Source organism: Macaca nemestrina, chromosome 2 (genome assembly GCF_043159975.1).
Source record: "Macaca nemestrina isolate mMacNem1 chromosome 2, mMacNem.hap1, whole genome shotgun sequence".
NCBI classification, from domain to species: Eukaryota; Metazoa; Chordata; class Mammalia; order Primates; family Cercopithecidae; genus Macaca; species Macaca nemestrina.
The window spans coordinates 189269908-189289683 of record NC_092126.1 but is presented as its reverse complement, the minus strand read 5'-3'; the positions used below and the strand labels follow the sequence as shown (position 1 = coordinate 189289683).

Sequence of the window (19776 nt, the reverse complement as noted above, 5' to 3'; positions counted from 1 at the left end):
TCCTCACTAACTTTGTGAAGAAGTAGGATCTATTTTGACCTCATGAGTGGAAGAGATGTTAATGATCCAAGGTCACATGATTAGTAAAAGCAGAGAATGGCTTTCTTCTGTGTTTTTCATCCCCCTGGATTCTGTCTCCTCTTTGAAGAGCATTGTTAAGCTACTGGGGAGAGAATAAAACACAAATGTATGCCTAGAGACGGTGGCTCACGCCTGTAATCCCAGCATTTTGGGAGGCCGAGGCGAGTGGATCACGAGGTCAGGAGATTGAGACCATCCTGGCCAACGTGGTGAAACCCCCGTCTGTACTAAAAATACAAAATTAACTGGGCGTGGTGGTGCACACCTGTAATCCAAGCTACTTGGGAGGCTGAGGCAGGAGAATTGCTTGGACCTGGGAGGCAGAGGTTGCAGTGAGCTGAGATTGCTCCACTGCACTTCAGCCTGATGACAGAGCGAGACACTGTCTCAAAAAAAAAAAAAAAAAATTCTGAAAAGAAATTTGTCAAATATCAATATTGATTTTTTGAATGGATTATATAGGTAATATTCACTGTTTTGCGTACATTTGTGCATTTTGCAATTTTTTTTTTTTTGACATGGAATCTCCCTCTGTCGCCCAGGCTGGAGTGCAGTGGTGTGATCTAGGATCACTGCAACTTCTGCCTCCTGGGTTCAAGTGATTCTCCTGCCTCAGCCTCCTGAGTAGCTGGGATTACAGGCGCCCTCCACCACGCCCGGCTGATTTTTGCATGTTTAGTAGAGACTGGGTTTCACCATGTTGCCAGGCTGGTCTTGAACTCCTGACCTCAAGTGATCCACCCACTTCAGCCTCCCAAAGTGCTGGGATTACAGGTGTGAGCCACTGTGCCCAGCCACATTTTGCAAATTTTTAACAGTAAATATATTTAACATTGTAACTACTATCACATATATTTTTAATAGTACAGTGCCTTGTATAGTGCTTATAATAACAGAAGTATAAACTGTTAAAACTTGAAGGGAGAACTGGAACAGGACTTAGTTTCCTTTACAGTCCTTTTTTGTCCCCTGCCTCCCACCCCTCCTCTTAGCCGTTTCTGGATACATAGTGTATTTGATCAATATAGTGGCAGAATATTGCTCTTCCAGAAGCAAAGTTCCCCAGTCCTCCTTCTGACTCCAACAAACTCTGCATCTTTTAATGAGCTGCTTAACTAGCCTAGCCTTCAGTTTACTCTTTTGTAATACTAGAGAACTGGACATTTGCTATCTGGTTTCTTCTATCTCTGACTTTCCCTGATTCTGTGGAAGTTTTATCGTATTATTCTAACTAAAAGGCAAGTGATTCTGAGGTAGACAGTGGAATACCAGTTTATTAGCTTGCAACAAAAACTAAGTGACATATGGACAAAAATCCTTGAAGCCTGTGTTATTTATTCATTTTCTTAAGCCAGCCAGGCAATGAACGTACTGTTTTGCAGATAAAAAAAATAGTTAAATATTATCAATTCATAAGGTTTAACTTAATACATGAAAAGACAATAATAATCCCTGTGTACTTTATTGGTTAATTTTGAAATTACTATCATGTCTATAAAAATACATGACATTCAAATCATTAGAAAATTCTACAGTATGGATTGACCAGCTTTGGAATCAAAAGTATGCTTGTTGAGTTTGGAATCAGAGTAAGAGGCATCAGCACAATCAAGCTACCTAAAGGTGTCAGAATAAGGTAGCCTGAAACACCTACATACCCACCTGGAGATTCAAACTCTGTTGCCTATAACCTCTATATGCCATTTCCACCTTAGGCATAACCTTACTGGTGGAACTAAGAATGATTGAAATCTGTTAAGGGTGGAAGGCTCCCTCTTGTTTGCACACTGCCAAAGTTGGGCTCTGCCAAAGCTGAGAGCCCGGTGCCTCTCCTTTCTCTTTGCTTTCTGGCTGGACCCAAACTTCTTTTTTCTCTAGAAGATTGGTCCCTTTGGGTGACTCAGCATATCAATCTCCTTGTCCAGGTTGCAGTTTAATGGTCTAAAGTCCTTCTTATTTTATGATGTTCCTGGTTTTTGAAAGAGGAGAGCAATTCTCTATAACGCCCAAGAAATGATGCCACATTTTGCTCCTTTAGTGCAGTACAAGATCCTTTTGGGCCAGAACAAGTAACTTTTCTTCAAAATCTCAGGCTGGGAAGGAATTAAAGTTACCTATGAAGTCACTGGCATACCAGGCACCTCTACAAAGATGTTACCAGCTACTTCACTGTCCAAGAAAAGAAGCACCAAATGCACCCGCAAATCAGCTTCATAATTCACAGATGGGCGTTATTGACAATGTACACCATCTGGCAGCTTCCTTTTTTTGACTAATTTGTCTTGCTAACTAGGCTCAGTTATGGTCTATGCTGCTGAGGAAGTGCCTGTGCTGTCAGCACGTATATATACACCAAGTTTTAAGATTGAACAACAACCTTAAAATCATTATTTAAAAAGTTTTCTTTCTCTGAATTTTAGTTACCCAGCCCTAGATACTGCTTTGCTTTTACATACGTATCCTCGGTTTTTACATATATGATGTTGACTGGAAAATGTTAAAGGATTTTAAAAAAATCAATGGGAAGAAATGTATATGGGGTGCTGAAATAGTAAATATTGGGAAATCACGAAAGCCCTAAGTTCCAAAAACCCAGCTAAATATGCTAGCTATTGTCTGGCTTATAGTTCTAAACTCCTTATTTTATATGAATTCTGTAGACTCTCTGGGGTGGTCTGTACACCTAACATTATTTTATGGTGTTTCTATTCTGAAGATAGATATCATTAATCATACCTTTCTTCCTGCTCAATATCCTCTTTATTTTAACTAGGAAAAAGAAAATTGTATTATCCCTTGGTATACAGTTGCTATAGAATTGATTAAATACAGTTTCAATAACTTTCTCATTGTAGTTAGACCTTGCAGTTTTTATGAGAAACTGTCGTGCCTATTGACAGATTGTCAGATCTTTTTAAGTTATATGAGACAGAAACTTGACTCGAACTAGCCTAAGAAAAACATTAGCCTCTATTGATCCACCACCTTGTAGAGAAGAAGAGTAAATGGCACCAGGTATGACCAGATAAAGGACACAAATGGTATCTTCGGATTGCTTTCTCTCCACTGCTCAGCACTTCCTCTCATTTTGTGTTAGCCTCAATCCCCCCTATTGCTTTCGAGCTTTCTTGTACTAGCAGGTGAGATAGCTGGTCAGATCTTTTTAAGTTACATGGGACAGAAACTTGGCTCAGACTAGCCTAAGAAAAACACTAGCCTCTATTGATCCACCACCTTGTAGAAAAGAAGAATAAATGGCACCAGGTATGACCAGATCCAGGACACGAATGGTGTCTTCAGATTGCTTTCTCTACACTGCTCAGCACTTCCTCTCATTTTGTGTTAGCCTCAATCCCCCCTATTGCTTTTGAGCTTTCTTCTACTAGCAGGCAAGATAGCTGGTAACCACCCCATCCTGCAGGATACCAGCTTAGCATCTCCAAAGAAAAGGGAGCCAGTCCTTTCCTTTCAGTGTTCATATTGCAATCCAAGGAAAGTGCTCTGTTGGGCCCTGGTTGATCACTTACCTACCAGTGAACCAATCATAGAAGCCAAAATGGGATGGTATGTTCCCATGACCAAACCTTGGTCATTCTTTTGGCAGAGGATGGGGGATTAGGCAGTATTTGTCAACAGAAAAGGAGAAAAGGATGCTTGCATATTAGCATATAAACAGTAGCTACCGTGGCTTAGTATACTATCTGAGAATAAAGGCATATACAATATTATATTTAACTTTTCATTACGGTAGCCAACCACCCTAGATTTTCTGGAGCAATCCTGATTTCAAAAACACTATCCCACTGAGTGACCATGTGATCAAAATTTTGTGTTGGAAACGAAATCACTCTATCCTAAGGCTTGCAGTGATTGGCTTTCACATAAGCATATTTTGATAGTTTTTACATGACTTAATCTACATATTTCTTAAATTTTTAATTAAAATGTACTAGTGCATAAATTCAAGAGGAACATGATCAACAATAGGTGATAAAGAAAGTAGGAAAACAGAATTATAAAGAAAAAATAGTTTGAAGTTTTAGGTGAGCCTTCAAACCTTGCCAGCAAATATTCCTAGCCATATATAAACTTGTATAACTCCCAAAACTGACATTGAGGCTACCGTTTTCCCAGCACTTTTCACAAGCTCCTTAATTATGCTTTGAAATTTTACTTTACAAACGATTACTTTTTAATGAGAGAGCTCATTATTTTCCATTGGCAGTACTTCATTGCCAAGCAGTACCATTTCATAGGAGGTGGGCAGACTTTAATTTCAGCAGCAGCACAGGGCTCCATTATGTTTTTCTGTTCATATTGGCCCAAATTCTCTGTCCTTTCCCCCTGCTGCCAGAATAAACATTTCTCCCCAATAGGCATACACTCTCAACCCTTGGAACTCAAAGCAGCTATCAGGAGGCTACAAATTAATCTGTTCCGCCTCCACTAACAGATGCCACGCTGGCGCTGGGCACTTCAGCCAAACTCTTGGGATTTACAACATTAAGAGTAAGTGCAAAAACTACAAGCATTCAAAAGACACTCATTTTATTTAACTGACAGATCTTGGCATTTTATGAAAAAAAAAAAAAATGGAAGCACAAAACCCTTTCTCCTTACACTTCTCAAGTGATTTTTCCTTTTTCCAAGCACAATGCTCTTTTCAATAAGTCCTAAATGAGCACAACAACCAGATGTGACCAGAAAAACTGCAGGAGGCACCATAAAAATGCATTATGATAAATGCCATCCAAAGCTTCGGGACCCAGGGGACTTTTCTTAAAGTCACTGCCCACCGCACTCTTACAACACATGCATTGCGAGAGTGGAGGGAAACCCATAGGCGGGTAAGACTTGTGGATATTGTGTGCCTCGCAACATGAGTCATTCAAGAGGTGCGGCTGGTGCAAAAGCAACAGCATGTTTTGGAAAGTGGATTCAAAGCAGGAGAATATGTTTGCTATCTTAATGCCATAAAAAGAAAAAAAGTACAACAGCCCAGGCTTTTAGGAGCCAGGAGAGGGTTGGAGTGTGCAGTGTCTGATGCAAAATCCTTTTAAAGACTGCCCATTTTTCCTTATTCTTTTATTTCCTGGTGATAGAACAGAAAGCACTCCGTGGCATGCAACTGACACATCATTTTATGCATCCAAGTGCTTTATTCGCTTAACTGTTATTTTTTTCCAGCAATTTAAATAAATCACACAGATGGAATTAGATTTTCCTGAAGAGCTAGAGAAAGGCAATGAGAGGCTGAGTCACAGTTAATTTCTACTGAGTTGATAGAAATTTCACTCCCTCCATTTAGGTGAGACTCATGTAGTTTGGAAAGTAATGTCTGGCATCTTATCAACCTACTATAAAGGCTGCTTAAGCTCCTGACTAATGAGGCTCTGAAACATTTCTAATGAATGATGGGGGGAGGAGTATGAAATGCCCTCATGTTTATTCATTTCTTCCTTGTAATGCCGGCTGATAGACCGACTGAAAGATTGAACACTTAAATAATTAACTCATTTAAAGTGTGAATTATATGCATGATTTGCCTGACATGCAACTTGTGAAGTGGAACACACAGTAAAATCTCTCCAGTAGAGGTGGGGAGGAGAGTAAGTTATTTTAGTTCTCGTTAATCCGGGAAGGAACATTTAGTAAGAGAATCAGACATTAAAAGGAATGGAGAAGCAGTGGATCAGATACTCAATTTTCTTCCTACAGAGCAGGGCTGGCAACCTTTTCCTGTAAAGTACCAGATAGCTAATATTTTAGGCTTTGCAGGCTAAATGGTCTCTGTCGCCTCTACTCAGCTCTGACAGGAAAGCAGCTATAGACATAGGTAACTGAATGGGTGTGGCTAAGCTGCAATAGAATGCAATTTATGGGGATTTATATTGAGTTTCATATAATGTTGATGTGTCACAAACCCTTGTCTTCTTCTGACTTTTTCAACTACTTAAAAATGTAGAAAACAGGTTGGGTGTGATGGCTCATGCCTGTAATCCCAGCACTTTGGGAGGCCGAGGCGGGGTGGATCACCTAAAGTCAGGAGTTCGAGACCAGCCTGGCCAACATGGTGAAAAACTATCTCTACTAAAATTACAAAAAGTAGCGGAGCATACTGGCACACATCTGTAATCCCAGCTACTCAGGATGCTGAGGCACGAGAATCACTTGAACCTGGTAGGTGGAGGTTGCAGTGAGCCAGGATCATGCCACTGCTACACTCCAGCCTGGGTAACAGTGAGACTCCGTCTCAAAAAAAAAAAAAAAAAAAGTAAAAAACATTCTTAGCTCATGAGCAGGACAAAAACAGTAAGTAGACCTGTGGGTGGTAGTTTGAGATCTTGCTCTAGAAAGCTGAATATATATTTCTCCATTTAGTTATGGGATAACTATGTCCAGGACTTGAGGTTAGGATGGAGATTTATAAAATTGTAGAATGTTAGGTTGAAATGGCCTTTAGAGATTTCCCAGTCCAATATCCTTACTTTAATAATCATCACCAGCACTTCTGGTTCACTACTTATGGTAGAACATCTGTGCGATAGTCCAGTGGAAAGAACGGCATATCTTCGGTGATTTCGCTCTGTTTAGGATCTGTTTCTTAACTTTGTGAGTCCATTAATGCTTATCATTGCTTTTGTTAGGTAAGGATGACTCATTGTGACTCAAAATTGTAACTTTTTTGAAGTCATTTTCCCATTCATAGTCTTATGAAGTCTGAAAATCTCTTCTCAGGATAATTTTTTAAAGGCATAAAATGCACTTGCCAGTGATTGTTTATTAAGTTAAAATACAATTAGAAAGCTATAAACAATTTGTGCTATGGTAATATATGCTTCTTTATTAACCCAGTAAGTAATAGAATCTAGAGAAATAGTGATAAATATAAATATTTTGTAAATAATGTATTATGTCACAATGTGATATGACAGTATTTGTGATTTGTTTTGTAAAGAAAGTCTCAGGTACTGTTAAATTCTCATACAATAGTGAAGTATATAAACCAGGATCCTAATGTATTAATTCTCAATGAGAAATATAAATATCAAACACAAGTCATCTTCATATTATCTTTACTGCATGGTTCTTTCTGCAGATCAAATACATGTGAAGCTAGAGCATGGGGAGTTCTTTACAAGAAAGTAAGCAAAGGTGGTTGCTTCCATGCTTCAAATAAGTGAATTCCTTTATCTCCACAGGTGGAGATAACTAGACACAAGATCTGCTTAGATTTTCCAGGTGTCCTCTTCACTAGGCAGTATTTGGATGGACACTGCCAGTATTTTCTGCTATGATAGCTTTTGTTCTCTTCTTTTTCGGAAACAACTACTCTGAGTGACACAGTTTTTTCTTTCCATAACAATTTCCCTTTGGTTCATCTACATCTATAGCAAGCCTCCCAACAGTTTTTGGAATCCTTCTGTAGGTACCTAACAGTTGCTCCCAAACAAGAGCCCCCTTCCTGTGTTACATGGCAAAAGTGACCATAAATATGTATGCACACACGCGTGCACACACACGCGCACACACACATGCACACACACATACCTTCTATTTATGCACTATTAGTGCCCACCCCTTCCACCCCTGCTCATACACATTGATTCTTTATTGGCTATGTGATTTGCTTTGGCCAATGGGACATGAACAAACATGACACAGCAGGGCCTTAAAAAGCCCTTGCATTTTGGGTTTTGCTTTCCTGTTCTTCTGGAAACCTGGGGAGCCTCACATGGGCAAGTAAAGGTTTGCCTGCTGGATGACAGGAGGCATATAGCCTGTTACCATGAGACCGTCCTAAACCATGCAGCTACTGGCCAAGCCACGCAATGATTGAGCCCAACAGACATCAGCTGAACCTGCATCAAATCAGTAGAGCCTCCCAACTGTTGCTCAGGCTCCAGAGTAATAGTAAATGTCTGTTGTTTTAGGCCTTTATGTTGTGTGATGGTTTGTTCTGCAGCAAAGACTAACTGCTTACAATACCACTCTCTTTATGCTCCTGATCCATGTCTTTCCAGTGATACTGCCTCCAAAGTTTATGGAGATATCATTGTGCTCTGAAGGCACTTTCCTTAAATACAAAATTCCTTCCCAAACTTTGCCCAGCATCTCTCAGTATTACTTAAATTCCCTCACTGAGAGCCCAGAAAAGTTGCCTCAAGCGTCCCAAACCTTACACAGATATTGTGTCCAAATAACTTAGCAGCTTAATTCTAAAATGTATCTCTTCTGTTATGAGGAAGGAACATGATAGTAGAGTAAATTCCCTCTTTAGAGGCATGTGACTGTGGGAAAATGCATAGCAAAGAGAAGGTAAAGCTTTGTGCCCCAGCTGCCACAATCTTACTGCTGGTCCCACTACTATGCAGGGCATTGTACTTACCGATATTTGCTAGGACTCTAGCAAGACATTGTTGGTTGCAATCCCGACAGCCATTTCTCTCCTTTTCATCTTACTGATACAGCCTGGGTTTTGTTCAGGTGCCTCCACAGAGCTACGTGTTCACTAATGAGTTCCTGCCTTGCCCTAGCAGGGTGAGTCATGATTGTTCTGAGTCAGAGTAAGTCTAAGTCAAGCATGGTGCCTCACCTCCTTGCCAACGATTGGTTCCCATGGTCATGTGATCCAATCCTGATGAGTGGGTGATAGAGGAATTCTGCTAGGGTGCTCCTGGGAAAGATGTCCTCACGAATCAAAGGGAACACACAGGAGGGAAGTTCCTGTGTTTAGCTAAGCATACTCCTGTTTGCAAATGATGCCTAGCCCTGTGAAACCATTTGCAACCATGAGGAATGGATTGCTGACATGCTGGAGATGGTACATTAGCACCGGGGTCCTTAATGACTTGGCTGACCTGCTGAATTAACCACAGATGAGCGCTCCCTTTGGATTTTATATAATGTGAAATAAAAATTTTAAGCCACTTTTAGTCAAGTTTCTGTTAATTGAAGCTGAAAGTGTCTTAAATGGTGATGCAACACAGTACTCTGAGTTTGCAGAAAAAGTTTTGCCTGTGGGAGAGACTGCCACTTCCTTAACACTTTAATTAAATGGCATAAAATATATCTCCTTTCATTTCAAGCATGGTTAAAGAAACAACAAACAACTTATGAGACTTGAGATCTTATGAATCTACGTAATTTAATTTCTGGGGTGAACTGCACAGCCACAGGCTTGATATGAATGAATGCAAAAAGGAACCTGCAACGTTTTGTTACACAGAAGCCATCTTTGGACACCAGGGTGAGAGACGCAGGCACTAATAAGCAGAAGACCTCTGTGTCAATAGTATGAGAAAAAGAGGAGCAACACCGAAAACTGAGAAAAGGAAGCCTTACTTGATTTAACTGAGATACACGTCAGCAATGATTTAGAACAGCTTACTAAGTACCTACTCAATGGATACTTTGCCTATAGAAATAAATCAAGAAAAGACATGCCCTGATCACAGAGACTTTATTTTTAAAAGGAACTTGAGATATGAGAAGAAAACCGTGATATTGTAAGTGCACATGTTTTACAATCTGCGTTTCTCTCCATGGTTCTATCCCATCTCTGAGTAGGATTATGAAATCAGGGAGGAGTTACTAAGGGGAGGGAAGGGAAGCTAGAAAACTGGATATGGGAAGTAAAACGCTAGAAAATAGGAAAGCAGAAGAACAAGAACGAAATAAACTAGTAGAAAGACATGAGAGAGAGAATTAAGAAGAGTGCGCAAGAAGGGAAATAATATTTATTGGCTGTCTATCCCTGGCCAGGCACTTTAACATGCTTCCTTATTTACTTTTCATAACAATCCTGAAAAAAAAATTTTAATCTCTTAGTTTTTTAGATTAAAAAACGAAGTCTCAGTTTATATGACTTGCCCATTTAAGTGATAGGATTGGAATTGAAATCCAGGTTCACTCTGTCACACTACCACAAATAAAACATCTTTGAGTATAGAAAGTGGGCTGCAAAGTCAGGAAGACAGGAGAACAGTAAAATCTGTTACTAAATAAAACCTATTTCTAGAATCCTTTAAGCTGTATGTGAAACAAGAGACCAAACCAGCAGACTGATCTGGTGCAGTGAGTGCCATAAAGGTGGGAAGGGGAAGTGTCTGGCATGAAGCAAAGGGAAAGGAAGATGGGTTTTTGGGAGACGCACATGGAATACGAATGTGGTCTTGAGTAATTCAAATTCATTGGAAGGGGCTCTGCTATGCGATGGGAGACAGAAAAATGGCAGAGGCTGAAAGATGTTCTTGGATTGAGGGCATGGGAGCATCATCAGCCGCACCAGTAACTTGATGCCTGAGGTTGTCCCACATGATCAGTAGGAAGAGGGAGAGAGAAAAGTGCCTGGCTGAGTGGTGCTTCTGTGAGGCACCACCGTTTTTATATCTGCAACACAGACCTGTTGGATTCTCTTGGTCCCTATCTAGAGCTGAGCTTTCTGTCCAGGGTGAAAGAAACTTCCCACAGATAACATATCCCAAGTGCAAAGGGAGTATGCTTCTGCCCACATTTGCTGGGTTAGTTCTTCCTGGGGCAGGCAAACAGCCAAGAGGTGTCGCCACATGCTACCGGAGCCGAAAGCAGATGGTGATCAGGAGAAACCCCAGAACCTCAGTCCCGTATGACCTCTATCTGCCAGACCATTTAGCTTGGATATTTTGCACACACCTTACATTCAATATGTTCCAAACTGAACTCATTTTCTTTCCCCTTTTCCTGCTCTTTCTTATCTTCCTATCCATAGGTAGTGACATGAAGACATGCATGCCAGAAACCATGGCATCGTCCTGGACTTGGTTCTTTTCTCTCCTCTCTAAGACCATTCCCTCCAAGCTTATCTCTTTAGCCATTCTCTCATGTATTAACTCCTTCATGCTTGCAGTCACTGCCCTGTATCAGATCCTCACTATAGTTAATCTGAACCCTTCCAGCTGGTCCCTTCCTTCTAGCCTTGTACCTTTTAAGTCCACCCCACACACTGTCCAGAGTGAACTTCCTACCACACACTCTTACTTTGATCAGTAGTAGTTCATGATCCACAGAATCAAGCTTAAGTTCTTTAGCTTTTCTGCATAGTACATGAGTCTCTCCAATAACTGGTCTTAAGTACTTCTTAACCCTTATCTCCTCCTACACCGCTTTGCATGTTATTATTTAGCAATACCTAACAGCTTGTAGTTCTCAGAACACACCATATTGGTTAATACCTTCGTCTTTGTTGATGCCTGCATGCCTTTCTCATCTTTCACTACCTCGCTAGCACTTTAGTCATCCTCTCCAGTATATCAGTCGTCGTCTTCAGAATTCATGAACAGGAGATGAGGCTAAGTGCTGCCCACTCTCCCTTTCTTCTGTGCTAAAACCAGAACCCTCACTATCTTTCTAATTTAACATATTGAAATTATCTGCTTCTGTATTTTCTTCTCTCAGATGACTAAAGAATTCTCAATGGCAAGGCCCCGGACTTACTTAGTTTGGAATTCTCAAGTACCTAAAGTAACTGGCACACATTAGGGAGATAATAAGGGTTTATTAAACCAATAATGAAAATTATCTTACACTGACCTGAGTTTTCTCTGTCTTCACTGTGAACATTTAACACGCTTCATAAATATACTTTGACCTGGAGGGATATCCCTAGGTTGGTGACCTAGACAATACTTGTTGCACTGTCCAATTAATCTTCAATTTCTTGTTTTAAAGGAATCAGGCAAGGTATTCTTTTTACAAATTCTTTTTGTTAATTGTGCAAATAGAATCTGGGGTGGGGGCGGCTAGTGTCTTAAGTCATCTTAAGTCATTCCAAAAGAATATGCAGCAGTTGTTTTTTTGCTAAATTACCATCTGAAAATTGAACTCAAAATTGACCTCCAGGGAATATCATTTGAGGTCGCTCTGTATCTCCTGTTTCTTTTTTCTCATTCACATCGAAAAGCTAGTCAGAGCCTTCCCACACTGCAGACTAAGTGTGGAGTTGGCAGACTAGTCTTGAGAGCTTTAACAATCTACAAAAATATATTTTTTTGAATTTTCAAAGGATGGATATACACTCTTTAGACCTGTTGATAAAGCACAAGAGCCCTAGGGACTGAGTTTTAGAGCTTACTAAACAGATGACTTACAGCAATCATGCTTTCCTTGATACCAAGGATAGTTAAAAAATTGATGTTTTTCTCTTGCAAAAATACACTTTTGCAAAAGATGATACTGGAGGAAATGAATTTTGTACCGTTTGTGCTACAGCCATGCATGTAAGGTATTTTTTTTCCCCATTTTATTTAAAGAGGTTGTCTTTTTGCTGTTCTACATGTATACTTTTGACTGGTTTCTTAATAGGTGTGAAATTATAACAAATAACGACTATGCACCCAGAGCAGTGACTGCCCTGTATGTTATGGATCTAATCAATGCTGGTGTTGGCAGTGCAGTGTTTTGACCTCTCTCATCACAGTGGGAGAAAAATATTGAAGATAGAAGACCTCATTTCAGCCCTGGCTTCTGCAGCGAATAGGCTTGGTGCTCTTAGCAAAGCCAGCTGTGTTCTCTGGGTCTCAGTTTTCTCCTTTGTAAAATGCAGGGATTGAATTTATGGCCGTAAAATCCTCTCTCTAGCTACATAATTGTATAATATAACAATATATTAAAGGTTTTGAATGAATAATAGATTCTTGATCACTTTATTTTTTCCTTTTCTACTTTTCTGTATTTTCCAATTTTTCTTAGTATTTTTTACAGGCTTGTTCTAGGAAACAACATAATAATATATGGAATTACATTGTTTCTCTGAAAAAAATTAAATAACATTATTTAAATATCTAGTATAGATGCCATTGATACCAACCTCATCACATAAATTATCTTATTTAATTATCACATCTACACTGGGAGTTGGAGAATATTATCTCACTTAGAATGAGGAACTGAAGGCAAAGAGAGCTAAAATAACTTTCTAAATACAACTGGTAAATTACAGAACCAGGGCGTTAAGCTCTACATACAAATTCCTAGCAGATCATGCTGCTTCTGCTTAAACTGTCTTAAGAAAACGACAATTCCTTATAAGTGTTTTAAAATCGAATATGAGGAACTAGGGAATACAAAGGACTTGTCTAAGGAACAATGTTAAAAGAGATCGTGATTAAAATACTTCAAGGTACTTTCTGTTTTCTAGTGGTTAAATTTTAACATTTACCAATGTCATAGCTACCTAAAAGTACTTTTGCCATCAGCTGTTAAAATCTCCATCTCCTGGCCGTCCGTTTTGAATCAAGTAGTATGTGCAGGTCTCGTGATCAGTGATGTATGCTGTGCTTTCTATGTGCCGCTGATCGCCATCAATCCAGACCCTCTTCTAGCTGCCGCCCAGCATCAGTAGCAGATTTCAAGCTAAACTCTGCAGACTTGGCCTACCACCAATTCATGCTGCCTGACTTTAATTGCTTCTTAATCCTTTCATTAATCTCTTGTTGATCCTCTAACACAGTCTGCACAAGAGCTATTCCAAACCTTCATTCACTTCCAATTCCTGGTCCCATCCTTCCCTCTCATTATGAAATGGATAGTTTCCCTTCTTTATCATGAAGTTGGAGACTATAAGCTATTTTTCTTAACCTACTCTCCTCTATATGTCCTTTTGTCGTCGTCTTCTTCTTTTTTTTTTTAAACAACTGATGAGTAAAAAGCATCTTTCTCTAGGGCTAATGCTTCCACTTGAGCCCCAGATGTCATGCCTTAATCACTTCTCTCTTCCCAGCATCATTAGTCTCTTTTCTCTCTATTGTACCTTCACTTCTACAATGTTGAAATATACATTCCTTGACTCTGCACTCTGCTTCCCCTGGCTTCCATTAGACATTTCTCTTTTATCTTCCAAAAATTGTTGTATTTGTCCATATTCAAAAATCTACAAATTTGCAACATCCATTCTTCTTTAACTGCTTACAGTATTGATTTTGATGCTTCATACTCTCTCAAAAGGCCTCAGGGACTGTTTTTCATTTTCTAATGAAATATGATTATCTTTTATAGTTCTTACTCTTTTTGACATCTTTTAAGCATTTGACTTGCTTGTTACTTTCATTTTTCATAATTTTTTCCCTCATTCCCAAGACATTTTCATGACTCCTCTGCTCTTTTGTGAGTTTTCTTTTTGATATCTCTATGTTCTTCTGTTATTTGGTATTGCATTTTATAAGAAGCAACTCAAAGATTTGACAATAAAGTTGTGTCTTTTCTAAGTTTTAATTGTAAGTTATTAAAATGTTCTATTAGTTTCAATGCCCCAAATACACTGTATCCCAAGAAAATTTTATTTTCCCCATATGTTTTCTCTTTTCCTCATGTCTTGTACTATAGAAATAGCACTACCAGGGCTCCATTTCACTAAGTTCCTCTTCATCTAAATTCAATCTAATTCAGTAATATAATTTGACAATTATATTAGTCTTCTATGTTGCATAATAAATTACCACAAATTTAGCAGCTTAAAAAAAATCTGTTATCTCATTTTTTTTTTTTTTTTTCTCAGCCAGGATTCCAAGCATGGCTTAATTGAATCCTCTGCTTGGGGTTGCATAAGGCTGCACCAAAGATGTTGGCTGTGTGTGAAGTCTCATCTGAATGCTCCACTAGGAAAGGATCCACTTCTCAGCTCCCATAGGTTGTTCATAGAATTTTTTGATTGTTTTTTAGCTTTAGAACTAATAGTGGCTTCCTTCTTCAAGGCTAGTGTGAGACTGAATCTTCTAGGAGATCTATATCTATCGATCTGTCAATCTATCTATCTATCTATCTATCTATCTATCTATCTATCTATCTATCTATCTATCATCTATATGAATCAAGAAAGTGACATTCAATCACCCTTGCCATAGTCCATTGGCTGGAGGCAAGTCAAAGCTCCTGCCCACTCTCAAGAGATACAGGCATATCACCAAGGGCTATCTTAGAATTTTGCCAGCCACGTTATTCTTTCTACAGGACTCAGGCAAGGGAAAGAAGTGCCTTTTACTCATGCTATAGGAATGATTTTGGAGCTAAGTTAAATAAACATAAACATGCACAAAAGGAGCTTTAGTTTACTCTTGGGATCCTAGGGAGAGAATAACATTAAATTTGGAAAAACAGACAAGAAGGAAGAGTAGGAGGTGAGGCTGGCTCAAAGAGGAGCTGCCATCAACATTTTCCTAAAATGGCCTAACTCAGCGCTTAAACAACCTGTGGTCATGGACCAGGATTTTCACTGTTGTTATTGTTTGTTTTTAATATATCCAATCTATCGCCAACCCAAACTTTTGCAAAAGTAAAAAACAAAAAGGAATTACTGAAATATGACATAAAAAAGAAATCAAGAGCTTACAAAATGTAAGTCTGATTTCCTTATATCAGATAAAACAGACATAAAGTTACTCTGTCCTTGTTATGAAAGTTTTCAAATTCTTACTTTTAATACCTGTACTTATCTCATTGAGGACAGGTGACAGTTTGAGGACCAGCATTGCCTACTGGCCATACTTTGAGCAGAACTGATCTAATTCACTCCTACAGCATGAATTCTCCCAGGTATGTGATAATAATTCCTTTTTCTTGATTGACGTTCAGATCCACTTTTCTGAACTTTTGTTCATTCATTCACAAATGAATTATTGAGTACTTCCTGTTGGTCAGGTACCATGTTGGATGCTGGACTAGATAAAATGCTATGTAAATTGAAGGCTTATCTTTGCACATCTTAACCTCAGTGTTCAAATGATCTCAAACACAGCCTGTCAAAGAGTGAATATATGTTTTCTCCAGCCTGCCACCCCTGCTGCATCCTTTAGTTTATGTGTGGCACCTCTTACCACCAGTTGCCAAAGTCACATGTTACTTATCCATTTCTCACTTTCTTATACTTTCTTTCCAAAACATCACATTTATTTATATGCATCCCGAGGGCTACTACATTGGTTCAAACATCCACCATTTCTCACTAGGACCATGTTAGTGGTTAAATAATGTTCTCCTTGACATCATTCTTGCTTCTCTCCATTCAGCGATCATGGTACATTTGGGAGAATCTTTCTAAACTCTAAACCTCATTATTATCACTACCTTGCTTAAAACCCCTCGGTGGTTCTTCATAGCTTAACCACGAACCTAATCATGTATCAAGGTACACAATTTCCTTTATGGATAAATTCCCACTTTCTTCTCTTGCCTCATGTCTCCTCAGAAGCCTTGCTCTAGCCATAGTGAATTATTTGCATTTCTTAGGACTTTCCATGCTCGCTCTTGTCTCAGGGTCTTCGTGTTACTGCTTCTCCTCCTTGACACATCTTTCTCCTGATCCTTTATCTGAGTATTTCTTTTCATTTCAGTGCTGGATCGGCTTTTTTTCCAGAAAAACTCTGCTTCATCCTTTTTCCTTTCTGTATTTTACCCTCATCATAGCACTGCCACATTGGGTGCTACTACAAAAAGGAAATTGCTGGTATGTTTCCATCACCAGACTGTGAATGCTGGAAATTAGAAACTCTATTACATTTTTGTTAATATTTTGAATGGGAAAGATGAGGGTATTCTAGAGAATGGGTTATGATATACATTTGGGGACAAGCTTAGCCCACTGAATGGGGTCAAAAATGACTTGTCCTTCTTCTCTTGCTATCTCAGCCCCAGTTTAAGATCTCATCACGGTATATATCAAGTATCACTATAGCCTTCTAATTTCCCCTTGGCATCCACAAACTTCCTTAGTGTCCACTCAAATGCCTTTTCTGAGGCTTTAACTCAACATTCAGAAATTAAAAAAAAAATTAGTTAAATGCATTTGTTTTTCAACACAGTTTTTGGAGCACCCACTCTATGCCAGCCATTTTTCTTGGCGCTTGGACCATACCAGCGAACAATATAGAAAAAAAAAAATCCATGTTCTTATGAAACTTACATTTCCCCCATGCTGTATATTAGTTCCCCAGAGCTTGTTCATCTCATAACTGAACATTTGTATCCTTTGATCAAAATGTCCCTATTTCCCCACTACCAACCCCTGTCAACCACCATTCTCCTCTATGTGTCTGTGAGTTTTACTTTTTTAGATTCCACATGTAAATGAGGTCATATAGTATTTGTCTTTTTGTGTTTGGCTTATTTTACTTAATATAACATCCTCCATTTATCCATGTTGTTGCAAATGATATTTCTTTTATTACAATTCTGTTCATGGAATTTATTTGTTACATTGAAATATATATACAGTAGCTCAAATTGTATAGACATAATCATATATGGCTAGTAGACAAAGTCACACATTTGCAAATGCTATGTCCACTTTCCTAGGTCAGTTATGTATTACAAACTGATGGTTATACTGTGTAAAACCATCTAAAACTCTGTGGCTTAAATGAATAAGCTTATATTATTTATATGAGCCTGTGAATCTGCTGGACAGTTCTACTAATCCAGATCATGCTTAGCTCATCTCAGCTGGACTCATTCATGCATCTGTAGAAATCTGACATATCAACTAGAAGCTGCCTGGCCTAGAGTAAGTTGCTTATTTCTTCCTGCGTGCTGGTTGCTAGTTGGGGTGATAGAGATAATTGGACCAGACATATCCCACCATCTGCCTGGGCTTGTTCACATACTGGTGGTGGATTCCAAGGGAAAGAATAGAAGAGATCAAAGCTTCTTGAGACCTAAGCTCAGAAGTGGCAAATTAACTCCTCTGGTGCTTTCTGTTCACCAAAGCAAGTTACCGGGCTAGTCTGGATTTAAGGGCAAAATAATGGATTCTACCAGTGGAAAGGGAGGAGCTGGTCACATTGCAAAGGGCATGAATAGAAAGTGAGGAATTGGGGACATTTTGGCAATCGATCTACCACAAGTTCCTTCTTCTTAGCCTCAATAACTGACAGAATGCTTCTACAGAGATTTTGCTTGCCGGTCATTTTACACAATTATCTGACTTCTGTTTGTGTTTCATAACTTACTGTGATACATAAAACTAAAATGTAAACTCTTAGATTTTTGTAAGCTCCTTGAAGAAAAAGTACATATCTCATTCATCTCCTTATCTGCCATAGCACCAAATAATCTCTCAAAATATTGACTGAATCAATTATATGAACCTGCAATTAAAAGCACATGGAGTGTCATGTTTCAGTGTCCCTTCCCATCTGTTTGGCTTAAGAAGATCATGAAAACACTCTTTCAACATACTTCCCCAATATTATTTAGGTAGCTAATATACTTCCCTATTTGATGGGGTAAAGATCTGAGACACATTAAATGTATGTGGCTTGCTAACAGTCATCTGGTGCTTCGTGGAAAGAGATAAGGATTAATTTCTTCAGATAGTTAAAATGCTGGCCACAAGTAAAAAAAGCAAAACAATACAAACCAACCATGAAAGGAAGCAGAGGAGCCAGAGATCTGTCTGTGCTACAGAAACACAAAACCTGTCACTCATCAAACATTTTCCTTAGTTGAGCCAAGATAATCATGTGAATAAAGGGTTAAATAAGCCTTTCCACAAAAGCATGTAAATTACTTCCAGAAGTGCCTAACTATCTGGAGATAAGGTCTGTGTAAAATAAATAAGTTTGTGAGACACTTAACTGCTAGAAAACTCTGATATTATTAAAGGAGCTTTTTCTCATTTTTCTCCAAGGATGTTTTATATAAATATATGCACAGAGAGAATGATATTTTTACAAAAGGAAAAGAAAGAGGAAAGCTTCTTAGCTAAGGGTTATTTGCTTTTTACATTTGCAAATGTATTTCTGTCAACTTTTAAGAGTTGGAAAGAAATGACATAGATGTATGTTTAAAAAAAGTGACTTTAGAAAAACTGGAGAGAAATAATTTTTAGTTAGAGTTTAGCTCATTAAAGAATATTCTAAATTCTTTAGGAGATACTGTATTTTCTCATATGCTAGTTACAAAGGAAAACTAAAATTATTTAAATTAAATTTGAATTTTAAGACTTTGTTTTAAATGAAACCAACACCAATGTATACTGAAAAAGAAGAGTAGTATCTCTATCACGAATAACCTAATTATTACAAGGTATGAATTCAATCACAATAATCCATAACATTAGTGGAATAAAATGATAATATTGTTGTAAACTATTGTATTCATAAAAGTTATTCTTCTTTTTAAAATATGGGCAGTCAGGTTTAGGTCTTATAACCCCAAATTTGTATTTTGCTTAAGCAATCCAGATCTTATTACATTAGGCAAACACTATTCAAGAGAAAAGTGGATCATGTAAATACCTTTAATATTATTCATGAATTTTACTCCACAGTAGGTTGGAAATACGCTATGGATATTCTCTTATGAATGACCTTATTTAACTTCTGATATTGCATTTCTGCATTTTTTCATTATAATTTAAAAACGTTTTAATTTACCTCCCAGCTACAGATTTTGTGTTCTTTCGTTTCTACCTTTTGTTCCAGTTTTCTTAACTGTGTTTCTCTCCTCATTTACTGTCTTATTATTTTTTTTCTCCATCCTTACAGGCCTCTTGGCACAATTCGTATCAGCAGTCAGGAATGCAGGCTAAAGTTACTAAGCTTAACTTTAGACAACACACACATTTTAATGTGTGTGTGTTTTTAATCAGCCTGTAATTTATGACTACCTCACAGTGTGTTACCCACTCGCAGAAATGCAACACTAAATATTTCTGCTACAGGA

At 38.4% G+C, this 19776-nt stretch overlaps 1 protein-coding gene across 9 annotated transcripts in view; it reads left to right on the top strand.

Annotated features, from left to right (window-relative positions):
• LOC105477421 (NOP2/Sun RNA methyltransferase 3) overlaps positions 1-19776 on the top strand; it is a 258079-nt gene that overhangs the window by 88684 nt on the left and 149619 nt on the right. For 4 of the 9 annotated variants that reach the window (XR_011620414.1, XR_011620413.1, XR_011620412.1 and 1 more), the window contains exon 7: positions 15563-15648. The exons of the other annotated variants lie outside the window; for them this stretch is intronic. The gene's annotated coding sequence lies outside the window, so the exon portion shown is untranslated. The remainder of the gene's footprint in view (positions 1-15562; positions 15649-19776) is intronic. 9 annotated transcript variants of the gene reach the window in all.